This window comes from Centruroides vittatus, unplaced genomic scaffold, assembly GCF_030686945.1.
Source record: "Centruroides vittatus isolate TY-2023 unplaced genomic scaffold, ASM3068694v2 contig_359, whole genome shotgun sequence".
Taxonomy (NCBI): domain Eukaryota; kingdom Metazoa; phylum Arthropoda; class Arachnida; order Scorpiones; family Buthidae; genus Centruroides; species Centruroides vittatus.
The window spans coordinates 1314061-1324292 of NW_027122182.1; the positions used below are offsets into that span (position 1 = coordinate 1314061).

Below are 10232 nucleotides of genomic sequence, written 5' to 3' on the forward strand. Positions count from 1 at the left end.
TTACTGGAAATAATTAGAGATAGGAAGGACTAATGACCAGTTTTTAAGATACAAAAGATATATGGTATGCAACAAAATAAATACCTTTTATAATAGGTCACATTTTCTTAAACCTAATGATGCTTAGATATCGGTTAATTTTGTATAAAAAAAAATGATTTTCTTCTTCTCCGAATGTTGCTATGCTGGGAACAAAGTTCATCAGTTTATCAAATCTCTTTACACGACAGAAAAATCAAGCAATGAATTGCTTAACTTTTTCAGCAACATTTAAAACTGCGTATGCACCATCTTTTAAAATATTAAAAACATCATGTTTTTAACTATTATAAAATGGCAAAAACCTTCATTTTGAGGGTAGGGATGGGTTTTATGAAAAATTGTAAATGCTAATGAGTAAGATCGTCATTAAGACCGACTGACCATATCCGAGATACGATACATGACCTCCATTTATCTCTCCACCTCCACCATTAAGAAACAAAAATTTAATAACATCAATTCCTCTAATAAACAAACATACATGCATAATTTCAGAACCTAATTCTTACTTAATTGTATTGTAGAGTAATACACGAAAAATCAATTTTTCTTTCTTTTCTGACTTACGGAGGATAAATAACTTCAAAATTCTAAAACATTATATCAAAATGAAATAAAAATAAAAGTTAAAAAAGGTAAAAGCAAACCCAATTTGCAGAGAAAAAACACTTTATTACATTTATAAATCCCCTAAATGCATTTTGCCATGAAAATTAGACTTCCTCAGTAGGGTTAATACCAAGAAAGGTTATATAAAGCAAGATATTACATAGGTAAATATAATAGAATAAAAAATTTTTTAAAATATAACCTTTACCTAATAAAAGCAGACAAATCACATCAAATAGTAATAATGAACTTACAAGATTTAGAAGACAGGAAACAGGAAATTTTGAAAAACTTGGAAGAGATCTGTTTATGGAAATACAACGAATGGTATCCAGAAAATTGAAGAAATTAGTAAATGAAGGCTACATCTCAATACATGAAAGTAAAGAAATACTCCCTAAGGAAAATGTAAGGATTCCTAAGTCGAACATTATAATTAAAACACACAAATTCAATAATTGGTCGGTAAACTTATTTAGTTTAAGTTTACGTTATTATATAATGTAGAAGTATTTATTAAAAAGTCGTTACAGGTTATTTGAAATTCAGAATACAGAGTTGAAAAATGCAGACGATTTAATATCGAAATTAGAAAAAGAAGAAATTTGCCTGAATATAAGTTAATGAGTTTGGATATAATGTCGGTGTACCCTTCTATCAATAATGATGTGATTACGCAGAGCCTAAGTAAGTATGGAGTTTCAAATTATTTTTTGCTCTGGCTAATAATTATTTTACAGTAAAAGAAAACTTTTATTGCCAAACTGGTGGCATTTCCATGGGTTCGGTAATTGGACCGAAACTAGCAGAAATCTGCATGTTAGATACGAACAAAACTTTATCAAACCTAAGGGGCGTTATATTTTTTGAAAGGTTTGTTGATGACATATTGATTATATATAATAGTGTTATAACGACACCTATTCAAATATTGAAAAAATCCAATGAAATTAATTCAAATATTAAATTCACCCAAGAATCTGAGAAGTATAATGAAATAAATTATTTAGATATAATGATTAGACAGTTTATAGATTGTCTCAAATATTGTAAATTTGAATTGTCGTGCTAAAAATGTTATTAACTTTAAATCATATTGCAAAAACATATTGTATATTTAATGGAAATAAGAAAGATATTTTTCTTTCCAGACAACAAAAATGAATATAAGAGAACAGGAAATAAAAGCAATGCACAAGAAGTATATTCTAAACGGGTATCCAAAGAAGATATAAAGTGAAAGAGAAACAGGAAACAAAACAGTACGTATTATTTCCTTATATAAAAAATATAATAAAATTCTCAATCGAAATTTAATTAAACTGGCTCCAACTCAAAATAATAGGTTGTCCAATCTGACGGTTATAAGAAGTATTAAAAGACGTATCCATTAGAAGAATACGACGTGGCCTACAGACTCGAATGCACAAGTATTATTCTAAGTTTCTACATTGGTGAAACAAAGAGAAAACCGAAGACCAGTTTGTTGGAACATTCAGCAGCTGTAAGATCAAAAATTAATAATTCTCCTATCTTTCATCATTGTAGTATTAATAATTGTGAAATTAACATTAATAATGTAAAAATTGTTTAAAAGTAAAAAAATAATGTAAAAAGAAAAGTTAAAGAACATTTTGCCATAATTATGCAAAATAATACAGTTAATTTAAATACAGGTGTGTTGACAGCTGCATGCATGCTGGGAAAGTTTTGTCGGATATATAGATGGAAATTCGTAATGGAAACCCGCGACGGAATATTGTCGGAGTTTGAACTGTACGTTAATAACCCTACCGAGGAGGCCTAATTTTCTTGGCAAAATGCATTTAGGGGATTTAACCGTGTAATAAAGTGTTTTTCTCTGCAAATTGGGTTTGCTTTTATTTCTTTTAATTTTAATTTTTATTTCATTATTGATATAATGTTTTAGAATTTTTAAGTTATTTACTTTCCTTAAGTCAGAAAAGAAAGAAAAATTGATTTTTTTTTTAATTTTCTATAATACAATTAAGTAAGAATCAGATAAGTAATCTGACTCTGTTGTTTTAAATAATTTCAGAAATTTTCGACAAAAAGCACAGGAGTTATTAAGCTTCAATCGGGGTTATCAAAATCCTGCCCCTTACAAACTAACATCCATAGATTAAAAAATCAGTTTTTTTCTTTCTATGGGTATTAGTGTGTGGGGGGCATGATTTTGTTTACTCTGTTTGAAGCTTAATAATAACTTCTGTTCTTTTGGTTGGAAATTTCTGAAATTATGCAGGGAGGTCTGTTTATTAGAGGAATTGATGCTATTAAATTTTGGTGATTGAATGTGTAGGGCAGGGATCGGCAACCTTTTTTTCCTAAAGAGCCATTTAAGAATTATACTTACCAGACATTCTTGAAAATTGAGCCTAAAATGTCTTTCTTTTTTGTTAAAATGGGTTTATTTGTGCTTTGCTTAAAGGTACTGTAATAAAATACATTGCAATTCAATTATTTATTATCAATGTTACAATAGTGATAATTATAAAATATAATTATTAATTTAAAGTAAAAAATAAATTATTTTAAACATCCTTACATATAAATTAACATTTTTCTTTGGTCAAACAGCATGCTGGGATTTCAAATATTTTATATGTTTAACTTGTATGTATAAAAAAAATTAAAATAGAGAACTTCATAAAAAAATAAGAATAATATGTAGTTTCTAATGTGATTTTTGTTGCCGAATTTCTCGAGAAAGTTTGTCAAAATTTGATAAATACCACATTACTTTAACTTTCGTACAAGACGGCAGAGTCGCATTGTTCGGCTGATTTCTTAGTTTATTTTTGATAAAATTTGTGTTTGTAAATGCCTGTTCACAAGAATGTGTCGATCCGAAAATTGACAGAAGTACAAATGCATAAGTTTTTAATAGAATATAAGTATCGGGCAGACGGTTCCAAGTATAAAAAAATGACTCAATCTTTCCTTTTAAGATTTTCTATTTCTGACCATTTATGCTGTGCAGCAAAAGTAGATTTCTGTCTCCCTAATTTTTCTAATTCATTTTTAAGATTTACAAATTTGAAACTGCCCATTTCCTTGATCTTTAAATCTGCTAGTTCTAGTTGAAAAACTGCTGGATCAATAACACTAAGAGGTGAAATATTCAAATCGGTTAGAATTGATTTTAAGTGGTCTTAGTAAAAAGGTTGCCCTTTCCTTTCTAAACTCTTTAATCTCTCACCAAATCCGAATTTCATATTTTCCACTATTTGTGCAAAATATGTTAAACCAATCGAAATATGATCCTGTCGATATTCCTTCAACATAGGAAAATGTAGCAATGTGCCTTTATCTAAGTCTGCAGTAAATAAACATATTTTTGTTCAAAAGCAAGTACTTCTTTTAAAAGCAAAATAGCTGTATTTCCCTTCCCTTGCAGTTTGTTGTTTAGTGTGTGTAAATGTCCACCATAAAATAAAATGTTTGTAACCGATCGTGATTATTGAGCTCAATGTATTCAAGATCTTTTCAGTTAAAAATAATTTTATCTCTTCAATATCAGCAGCAAATGGAATTAACACTGCTGCTGTGGAAAGCCACCTTACTTTATTGTGTAAATAAAGATCAGAATATTGGCTATAGACTTCATTAAGAAGTTTGCAAAATTGCTGACGATATAGTGGTCTTTGCCATTGTTTTGCTTGCAATTTGTACAACCGGGTCCGTAACTAACGTTATTTTCTTCGTAAAAGTTTGCGAACGAAGTGCGTCTTGATGGATTATGCAGTGAAAAGAAAAACGTCATGCAAAATCTGTTCTTTAAACATAGAAACAACACCTTTCTTTTCACCTTTCGTACTTGGTGCTCTTTTGGTTGCAATTGATATTATTTTATTAATATCAATATTTTTACTTTTCAAACCATTGATAACAGCAGATTCTATATCGTCACATTGATGAGTTTGTCCTGTAAGTGGCAGTATATCAAGTAACTCTTCCTGTGGTTTGTCAGAGTTAACAAGTACAACCTGTGCAATACCATTCACATCACAAGATTTATCACAGCCCATCTGTAAATGGCTTTCCCCATTTCACTATTTCTAGAGTGGCAACAAAACTAGCAGTAGTTGTATTGTTACTTGATTTTATCCAATTTGAAAATGTACATTTACTTAATTTCATTTTACGCTGAAGTTCTACTGCCTTTCTTCTTTCTTCTTCCTCTCGATAAGTGTTTACAAATGCTGTATGTTTATTTTAAAAAAGTGCCTTTGTACATTTGATTTTTCTGTTGTCAGAAAACTTTTCTTGACATATTAAACACACTGGAAATACCTTTAAATTTGAAACAGCTACATCGGATTCAGTTCATTCACTTTTAAATTCTCGATATTCTTCCACTTTTCTCTTTTTTCCAGCCATATTAATTAGAAAAAGTAGAGCAGCGATTTTCTACCAATCTAACAAACAAGAACAATTATCAAAAATCTCGACTTTTTTTATATCTTATGCGCCACCAAATGTTACCGGAAAAGTTAAGCAACCTCGTTGCTGGATTTTTTTTAACTGGCAGCTACAAATATTCCTTAATAATCTAAATACTCTTCTAATTTTAAACTATCAAACACAATAAATGTAGCTGTACATTTGTTATTTTTTAACAGCCAGAAGGAAACATAAAAGGGTTCAGCTAATTTAGATTCTTTATGTGACGTTGTTTTTTACGACATCATTATTGTCAAAAACAAATTAAATATTAATGTCGTATTAACCTACCGCTTTAACTCAAAAATGGAATTAGATAGATCAATGTTTCTCAAAGTGGTTCCTACAAAACTCCTGGGGGTCCTATGATCCGCCGATGGGGTGTCTTGGGGTCCGTGAAAGGTTTATTACGAAAGCATACATTTTAGTTTTTATTAATGAACTTTGTGTATTAATAGTAATAAGTACAAATTAAAGAAATTGTTTAAGAAAACAAAGAAAACAGAAAAGAAAGTCCTGGTAAGTTTTCATAGATAAATATTGAAAATTTGTTTAAAAAAACAAGTAGGATATCCATCTCTTATAGAAAAAGAATAGAGAAAAAACATAGTAAACACAGCAGATATAGAAATACCTACTGCAATAAGAACATTAGAATTAGGAATAAAGTTTAATGGGCCAACTATAATGAAAATAGAAGATTTTGCAGTATTTACAGAACATTTGTCGTTGAAAATTTCAGAAGAAGAAAGAGAAACAATAAGATCAGGTGTGCAAAATATAGTAAAAAATATCAAAAACTAAATAAAAAACAATAGATAAGGTAAGAACTTATAAACGGCAATTAAATAATGTAAAAACATTCTTATTACAAAATAACTTAGAATTGTTACAAGGGGATAAAGACGAAACGAGTAATAAAAGAAGTGTTAAAAGAAGGAAGATACAAGCAATTGAAAAGGAAACCAATGAAAGTTTTGTCAAAATTATTGGATACAGAATTAGAAAGAATGAAAAATCAGAAAATAATAACAGATGAAGACATTGAAGACAGAAGGTAATAGAACATCTAAGTTCAATATTTGAGTAAAAACACACAAAGAACCAGTTAAGCATAGACCCTTAATAGACGTTAAATATTATATAGGCTATACTACAATTTATTGATAGAAAAATTTTAAAAAGTAAGTTAAATTTTTTAGATACACGAAGATATAGTTTAAAAAATGTAGATGAATTGTTAAACAGATTAAAAAATGAAAATATAAACATTAATAGTAATATGAAATTATTGTCTTTAGATCAGGGTTGGCATGATTTTAAAAAAATGTTTTAAAACATTTATGAAAACATGGTTTTTTGGAAATAAAACACTGGGATCCAGTAAAATAGAAAAAAAAAATCAGAAAAACTTCAGTGTAAGACTCAAGAATGTACAGAATGTTTTATTTAATATAAAATACAGCATTTTTAAATGTTTCTTTATGAAATGTCATTTTTAAGATTTGCATGTATAAAACCAAAACAGGATTGACAGCAGTGGCTTCTTCAGCTTGAAGAATTTCTTATTTACACAAATGTACAATGCTCAGTAGTGTTTGTTTAAGTGCTTGAAAACCTTAAGAAGCTTCGCTGCTTCTTCCTGTCCAAGTCGATTTCTAAGTTTTGAATGAACAAGTCCATAGGTAGAGAAAATTCTCTCAATTCCCACTGAAGAAGCCACTGATGTGTGCAGCTGTGTAACTAATTTTAAAAGAGGTTCATCAATTCAGTCACATAGTGACTACCACCATGTAAGAGGAGTGATATTAGTTAGCACAGACTCTACAAACATGTGTTACAGAAATGGGCTAGTTTTGCCAAGTATTTTAAAACTGAAAGCATAACATCTGGGTAGTGAGTGTGGCACACAGTTAGTGCAGCATCCTTCATACTGTCTGTGAGCTTTGCACCCTGGTATCTTGGGTCCAGAATATTTGCTAAAAAGTGATAGATCTGTGATATGCCATATCACAGACTATCTTTGGCTGCTTGCGTGACTCCTGTGATCCCAAGTTGTTGCAAGTCATTTTGAACACTATAAAAGTAATAATATCATTAGACGTATAAAATTAGTGAATTTAATGAACACAATTTTGAAATCAGATTGGTTAGAAAAAACAATTCTGGCTAATGTAACTTACCCAAACCATAATTCAATTCCTTCATTGATTGTGCAGTCATTTCTTTGCATTTTGTCTGATGCAACAGCAACGATCTTTAAACGTGTCAGCAAATCTTCAGCATCACCCTTAATTTCAAGGTTTTGAACTTTGGCTACAATATCCTTGTGAATTACGAACCTGTTTTCATCGCAAACCTGTTAACATAAGATTTGTAACTGCTTTCAGGGATTGAACACTTGATACTCATTATTCAATACTCATTGAGTACACGAGTAGAGTTAACTAGCATTAGAGTAAACAGTCAGTTTACAAAATAAAATAATCATATATTTCATCTCATCATTATTACTCTAAGTATATTATTACTATATTACTATAAGTAATCACACTTCAACACAACTAGTATATGCTTTATGAACTAGTGACTTTTTGCACAGTAGAAATAAGAAAATAAAAACAACTTAAAGTAATGATAGTACTTCATTAGGATAGGCCAGTTCTGAATGTTTGACTCTAAGCAATCAGCTAAGCTGTTTTAACCAACATACATCCTGTGGTAATATCAATCCTTTTCCACCTGCCTCTTTGCATTTGGCTTTCGGGAAATGATGATTCCAGAAGTATACAATGATGTGCTTTAACTTGTTCATTAACCTCTTTAATATTGATATCTTGAGTTAGTAAGTTTAAAATACGAGCAGAGCATCCATAAGTGACAATATCTAAATTTTCTGTCATTGCTAGTGTTTCTGTCATTTTTCACATATTGCTTGCATTGTCACTTACCAGGCTTCTTACTTTACAGCGATTTGATTGCATTACAGGCTTTTGATTGCACTTTTTTAATTGCTGCAGTTGCAATTATTTCTAAGTAGTTTGATGTGTGCAGAGCCGTGACTAGACAGGCGCAACAGGTGCACCCGCACAGGGCCCACTTGGAAGGGGGGGGGCCCAAACTACTGTTCACAAGAAATTATATTTTTACATTTTAAATTTTTCCGCCTTTCTACAGCGCGGTTTGGCGATTACATTTTGCCTTACTTAGACCCTAGATGTCTGCAGTATTCCCAGTGTTTCCAACCGTGGCGACTTTTAGAGGGACGTAGTGACGTTGCTGCAACCGCAGACAAATCAGCCAAAAGTAGCGACTTTTGAAATTTTTTAATTTATTTTTTTGAGAAATTTAAATTGATGTTTATAGTTTTCAAATTTAGAAATTTTTCTCTATTGCGCTCTCTGGCAACGACTAATATTATTACGATATACAAAACCGTATTTTTAGATTTTTCTAGTGTGCAGAGCTAGAAATCTGTAAAGGTAACATTTTGTAACAGAAGTAAATTTGCCCGGGGAATTTTTTAATTGCTAAATTGATGTAATTAATGAATTTGCTGAAATGAAAGCCAGAAAAGTTCAATTAAAATAAATCTTATTAAAAATCTATTGTAATGTATTTGTTTTATTTTCCCAAACCAAATAAATTAAGGGGCCTAAATTCAAATTCTTGCACAGGGCACAGGAATGGCTAGTTACAGCTCTGGATGTGTGCCTTTCTGCAACTGTATGAACTGAGTCAATCAAATGAACTGTTCCATTAGGATCAGTCACACAGACACAAATCACTGGTTCATTATGGATATTATTCCACTTAACAATAGCCATACAGACTAATATCCTTTAACTCATTAGCTGATTCATTCTTAATGGAATTGTATACAGTGTCCAGCAAGGGTCCCACAATTTCCTTTCTGCGTGGAGGGTCATATCCAGGTTGCAACATCTGACAAAATTTTATAAATTTGGGGTGTTCTACACGAGTAAAGGCCGAATTGGTGGCATATATAAATTTTGCGCATGGGAGATCCAATTGCATTTTTTGATTAGTTGACGTTTTCACAATAAACGAATCAATGCGTTGCAATTTTACTTTGCTTTGGGATGCAGTGCCAGTGTCAATAGTGGAACCAGAAGTGGTGGCGGAGCGCTTCCCACTGGTCTCAAACTCAGACTCCTGACTTGCTGACTCCTGCCAATCTGAATAATAAATAATAGAAATAATAAATTAATTACTAATTAGGTGTATGTTTTTAAAATTACTATTATATACAGACGTGTGAAAATTATTAGACTCGAGTCGGACCAGTGCAATATAAAATGATACATTTTAGGATAAGAACCAAAAATAATACACTTTATGCACGAGTCTAATAATTTACACACTTCTGTATGTTCAGTTCACAATGATTACGAAATGTAATTGTATACTATCGACTTTAGTTTCCGAGGCCTAATGAATTTCGCTCGGAAAATTTTTAATCTATTGATATTTTTATATTAAATAATTATTTCCACGTAAAAGCGAATCTGACAGCCGAAATAGTTGCCGGGGAATAAATACCCCCAAAAAACGTGTTTTTATAGAAAAACTATATGAAAAATTTAAAACTGATAATGGATTTTGAACCATTATCAGTTTTAAATTTGCTGTTGCAATTTTTGCATATCATCCTGTAGGTGGTTATCTTCAATACGTTTTTTCATACGAGCGACTAATTCAGCCATTTCTTTCCTATATATTTTGCATTGCACCCTGCATGCCGGTTTTCCCGGATTTCCAGATATTATCAAGCCTTCTTCCTGCACTCATTTTTTACTTAACAAGTAACAACGATGATAATAATGTCTTTTATCAACCAAATAATATTACAATACATTAGCTGTATTGCTAACAGTATTAGCTGGCATGTGCTGTCAGGAAATCTCCTCTTAGTGATAAAAGTCGGCGTGTCACGTGCTTTTATGATCCATGACAGTGAGAAAAATTTCCCATTCCCACGTTTACGTTTAGCTCACAAGTCACAAAAAGTTTATTTACTAAATTTATATAATAAAAGATTTTTTTTTAAATTTAAAACATTGTTTTAAAACAGTATTTTATGAAGTAATATA

At 30.7% G+C, this 10232-nt stretch overlaps 1 long non-coding RNA gene across 1 annotated transcript; it reads left to right on the plus strand.

Moving 5' to 3' along the window:
• Window positions 1-2105: 2105 nt before the first annotated feature.
• On the plus strand, window positions 2106-2519 carry LOC136974983 (uncharacterized). Its single transcript, XR_010880727.1, has 2 exons — window positions 2106-2155; window positions 2328-2519. It is a non-coding gene; the product is annotated as an uncharacterized lncRNA (long non-coding RNA).
• Window positions 2520-10232: the final 7713 nt, after the last annotated feature.